A 6,000-nucleotide genomic window follows, 5' to 3' on the forward strand; every position below is an offset into this window, starting at 1 on the left:
ACCCTGTCCTTACTGAAGTATGCCCAGTTTGTCATTTATCAACTTTAACAGATCACTTTCCACCCTTACCAGTCCCGGTGGTGAAAAGCATAAATCGTCTGTATCCGTCAATGAGCCACGTTTATGGGGGGGAAGATTGATTCTCCTCGTTTACTCTCTGTCATGTCTGAGTGTTGCTTCTTTTCTTAATATTTGTTGATACTTTTCTCTTGCCTTATGATTTGTTTTCTGTTGTTATCCAGATTGAAGGTTATTACCTACAAGTATATGAAGTGTTAATATTTAGTCCAATTTACTGACATTGAATACTATGTTTTTATCTTGAGGCGATCTGCACCGCTGTGTTCAGTCATCATCTTGAGAAATTATTGGCAACAAAAGCTGATCTGATTGGTCAAAAAAAATATCAGAATTGTGCTGCCTGTGTAAACATAGCCATAAATATTCAGACTATCATGCTCCCATGGAGTGTGTTAATATCTCAGTTTAGAAATCTCAAATGGCATTAGTAACTTTTCGGGTTGGGGCTTAATGCCTGTGGAGAGCCATTTTAGATAGGCCCACTAATCTAATCAATGGCTGCCATTAACCCCCATGCATGTCTAAATCAATCTTGCAATTATCTCCACGGAGGACTGTTATTGTATTATGCTTAGATTAATCCCCTTTTGTTTCCTTTTACCCAGTCCAAGTCTGTGTAATCTGTTTGCGCTACAACTGAGGGCTCGTTCATGCAAGAAATTGTTTTGGGTGCTTCTCAGTAAAGGAATAACTTAAAGTGTCAGGAATCCTACTGGTTTGGTTGAAATGATTGACACTGTAATCTACATGTAGGCTATGATGTATATTATTAAAGCAATAAGACACAAGGGGGTGTGGTATATGGAAAATATACCACAGCTAAGGGATTTTCTTATGCACGACGCAAGCCCTTAGCCGTGGTGTATAGGCCATATACCATGCCCACTGATGTGCCTTAATGTTATTGTAAACTGTTTACCAACGTAATTAGAGCAGTAAAAATACATTTTTGTCATACTGGTGGTATAAGGTCTGATATACCACGGCTGTCAGCCAGTCAGTATTCAGTGCTGGAACCACCCGGTTTATAATATTCCGTTTAGCACTCAAATTATGCATTTCATATATGTTCATCTAATAAGGCCATAATAAATAACAGTTTTCAGGTACACATCCTGCAAAGTATACCTCTGCTTGTCTTCAGCATGCGCTTGCAGATACAATAAAGACTTGAATATATTCCATGTCTGGGCTAAATAATAAATTGTATATGGCTTAAAAAACACACAGAAAATGTAGTCATGACTATCTGAAATGTTTTTCTGAACTATTTTTGAAGGCCTTTACAAGGTTTTACACTACATTATTTCTCATTTCAATGGCCTCTAATGGTATACAATCTGGAAATAGGATTGAGCCCAATTTCAAATTCTCCCATGTGTTAAATCATATATAATCCTAATAGGACATAGCTGAAAATCTGTCGGAAGATTTAATTCACTAAAAACAGGGGCAAAGTTACTGAGAGAGCCCTACCAGAGTTACTGAGGAAAAACTCCTCTTTGTAAGATGACTTCAATAGGCTTTCGTGAGTCCAGCCCAAGAAAAGACCATTTCTGAAAGACAGCCAATATAGTTCCCTTTTAGAATCTCATCCATAATGCATTGCAGGTGATTTGTTCCAGGCAGACATTACGGGTCTATTACCGTCCTGCACATGGAAGTGAAGTTGTACTTTTTGACTTTGTCATCACACTCCAGCCTCCTCTGACAAGAAGGAACGCTACAGATGAACATGCAATATTCATGTCTGTCTTAAATGACTGGCAAACTGATTCAATACATCATTATTTTGGACTGGAATTTGATATTTTGGTATTGGTATTTTCTTAGGATCCCAATTAGCTGTTGCAAAAGCAGCAGCTACTCTTCCTGGAGTCCGACATTTGAATAGCATTTATTGCAGCACAATGGATTTTATTTGGCAAACAGACACATAGATTATTCAGGAGTTTCAGAGGTGTTGAAGGAATCTGTTGAGCAGGACATACAATAGTTACAGGGTAGGTGATCTATTAGGCTGGTATTCAACAAATAGTAAAGTATTGAATAAACATAATTATCTTAATTACAACCTCTATCAAATGACCAAATATGGTAATATGTGGCACATTAAATATAAGAGCACATTGCCAGGCCTGATGCCTCACAGTGCCCAGTGCCAAGTCTGATGACTCACAGAGCACAGTGCCAGGCCTGATGCCATAAGCAGAGAAGACACCCAGAGGCTGCTGTTTGGAACAGAGGCTGCTGATGGTAAGAGGGCAACATCTAGGTAGAGGCAGATACCTATTGTGACAAAATGCAGTATGTACTTCGACAAGAGCATATCAAGTAAGGTGTAGAAAAAGTAAAACAAAGAGGTTATCCAACTGACAATATAATCATTCCTGGATCTATGCACTGTCAGTCACTTGTTTTACAGACCAGGTGGAGAATCAAGGAATTATGAATGTTGAATGTGATTCCATGTGATGCCCTATTGGCACTTTCACTGCCTCAATATCTTACACTTTGGCTTGAATGCCATCAGAATGTAACCTGCTAGAACTAAAGAGGATAACTTTAGCAATATAGATGTTTTCTATCATATTACCAGCAGTGAGTTAGGAATATGCTTTCCTTCTTCATTCTCATTTTAATTGCCCTAATGATAAGCGGCTGGGAGCCCACTGTTACCACTCAGTTAGTGTATTCAGTATAATAGAAGTGCTTTAAACTATCACTCATTTCCATTATTCATCTTTTAGTGCAAACCCAACAGTGCTTAATTTAGAATGCGGACTCAAGGCACATCGCTCGCTGTTTCTTAGACCAATTTAACATGTTCTGTTTACATGTATTATTTTAGTGAAATAATAATAATAATAATTTTTTCAGAGAGATTCAGTTTTTGTGTTTTCACTGCCCGTGTGCATCTGGGTGCAAACTGAGCAGTTAGTATTTTTGCATCAAGAAGACCCACAGATAACTCCTTAAGAGGCCAACTGAGAAGTTGCAGCTCGAAAGAGCAGAGCTGAGGGAGGTTATCTATAGTTTGACACATTCCACTAGATTCTGTCGGATAATAAGTACAAAGCATCGTTTTTTTAGGTGACAAGCTTTAGTCTGTGGGAAGCAAACCCAGAAGTTTATTTCCTTGGTGCTAAAGCTCCCAAGGAATAATCTCTTTAAAAAAAAAGCTCTGACTAGCTGTTTGAATGGATTATCGATTAAATGGCAGCTGCCAATATCAGATAAGACGGTGGATGACTCCCAAATTGCACCCTATTCCCTACATAGTGCACTGCTTTTGACCAGAGCCCTTTGGGATGCAACCTGTGTCTGACTGAATCACACGCTTCTTCTGGTGGTGGTGGTGAACCTCATTCTGAGCCCATGACGCTTGACTGGTGAAGACTAACAGAGCGTTAAGACGCTGATGGCCTTTCCCTCTCAGTGGTTCTCTAACACATTACTGGGACGCATTATCCCAGCCTGTATGTCTTGGCAAAGTTGTGTCCATTCTTGAGCCTTCCTGCACCTAACTACAACAGTCTTTAGGCTTCCTGCATGCTGTAAGATAAAGGGAAAGAACACAGGATATCTAGCTAAAACCAGAGTGAGGAGCTGAACCCACACCTGCCAGGTAAAGAAGGAAGTCAAGCAGGAGAAGTGTCTTTCAGACTCTTCGAGACTTCTGTCTTTCATATCACTTCGCTCGACACCTGGCTGGAGCCAAGTTCAAACTAAAATAAGAACTGAACTTCTGAAAGAAACTATTCCAAGTTTCAGGAAGTTGAGGGCAGAATCTGGCCTATGGCAGTTGAGTTGGGTCAGTGATTTGGAAGATACTGCGCAACTACCTTTGGCACCCACACTGAGTCGTCTCACCCACTTCTCAAGCAGTTCTGTAAATTACTGACTAGCGATGCCTGTTTGTTTTAGCAGTACAGTTCTGTACATTACTGACTAGCCATGCCTGTTTGTTTTAGCAGTACAGTTCTGTACATTACTGACTAGCCATGCCTGTTTGTTTTAGCAGTACAGTTCTGTACATTACTGACTAGCTATGCCTGTTTGTTTTAGCAGTACAGTTCTGTACATTACTGACTAGCCATGCCTGTTTGTTTTAGCAGTACAGTTCTGTACATTACTGACTAGCGATGCCTGTTTGTTTTAGCAGTACAGTTCTGTACATTACTGACTAGCGATGCCTGTTTGTTTTAGCAGTACAGTTCTGTACATTACTGACTAGCCATGCCTGTTTGTTTTAGCAGTACGGTTCTGTACATTACTGACTAGCGATGCCTGTTTGTTTTAGCAGTACAGTTCTGTACATTACTTACTAGCGATCGCTGTTTGTTTTAGCAGTACAGTTCTGTACATTACTGACTAGCCATGCCTGTTTGTTTTAGCAGTACAGTTCTGTACATTACTGACTAGCGATGCCTGTTTGTTTTAGCAGTACAGTTCTGTACATTACTGACTAGCCATGCCTGTTTGTTTTAGCAGTACAGTTCTGTACATTACTGACTAGCGATGCCTGTTTGTTTTAGCAGTACAGTTCTGTACATTACTGACTAGCCATGCCTGTTTGTTTTAGCAGTACATGGATGTACATTACTGACTAGCCATGCCTGTTTGTTTTAGCAGTACATGGATGTACATTACTGACTAGCCATGCCTGTTTGTTTTAGCAGTAGAGTTCTGTACATTACTGACTAGCCATGCCTGTTTGTTTTAGCAGTACAGTTCTGTACATTACTGACTAGCCATGCCTGTTTGTTTTAGCAGTACAGTTCTGTACATTACTGACTAGCCATGCCTGTTTGTTTTAGCAGTACATGGATGTACATTACTGACTAGCCATGCCTGTTTGTTTTAGCAGTAGAGTTCTGTACATTACTGACTAGCGATGCCTGTTTGTTTTAGCAGTACAGTTCTGTACATTACTGACTAGCCATGCCTGTTTGTTTTAGCAGTACAGTTCTGTACATTACTGACTAGCCATGCCTGTTTGTTTTAGCAGTACAGTTCTGTACATTACTGACTAGCGATGCCTGTTTGTTTTAGCAGTACAGTTCTGTACATTACTGACTAGCCATGCCTGTTTGTTTTAGCAGTACATGGATGTACATTACTGACTAGCCATGCCTGTTTGTTTTAGCAGTACATGGATGTACATTACTGACTAGCCATGCCTGTTTGTTTTAGCAGTAGAGTTCTGTACATTACTGACTAGCCATGCCTGTTTGTTTTAGCAGTACAGTTCTGTACATTACTGACTAGCCATGCCTGTTTGTTTTAGCAGTACATGGATGTACATTACTGACTAGCCATGCCTGTTTGTTTTAGCAGTACAGTTCTGTACATTACTGACTAGCCATGCCTGTTTGTTTTAGCAGTACATGGATGTACATTACTGACTAGCCATGCCTGTTTGTTTTAGCAGTACATGGATGTACATTACTGACTAGCCATGCCTGTTTGTTTTAGCAGTAGAGTTCTGTACATTACTGACTAGCCATGCCTGTTTGTTTTAGCAGTACAGTTCTGTACATTACTGACTAGCCATGCCTGTTTGTTTTAGCAGTACATGGATGTACATTACTGACTAGCCATGCCTGTTTGTTTTAGCAGTAGAGTTCTGTACATTACTGACTAGCCATGCCTGTTTGTTTTAGCAGTACAGTTCTGTACATTACTGACTAGCCATGCCTGTTTGTTTTAGCAGTACATGGATGTACATTACTGACTAGCCATGCCTGTTTGTTTTAGCAGTACAGTTCTGTACATTACTGACTAGCCATGCCTGTTTGTTTTAGCAGTACAGTTCTGTACATTACTGACTAGCCATGCCTGTTTGTTTTAGCAGTACAGTTCTGTACATTACTTACTAGCGATCGCTGTTTGTTTTAGCAGTACAGTTCTGTACAT

Source organism: Oncorhynchus gorbuscha, linkage group LG02, assembly GCF_021184085.1.
Source record: "Oncorhynchus gorbuscha isolate QuinsamMale2020 ecotype Even-year linkage group LG02, OgorEven_v1.0, whole genome shotgun sequence".
Classification (NCBI taxonomy): domain Eukaryota; kingdom Metazoa; phylum Chordata; class Actinopteri; order Salmoniformes; family Salmonidae; genus Oncorhynchus; species Oncorhynchus gorbuscha.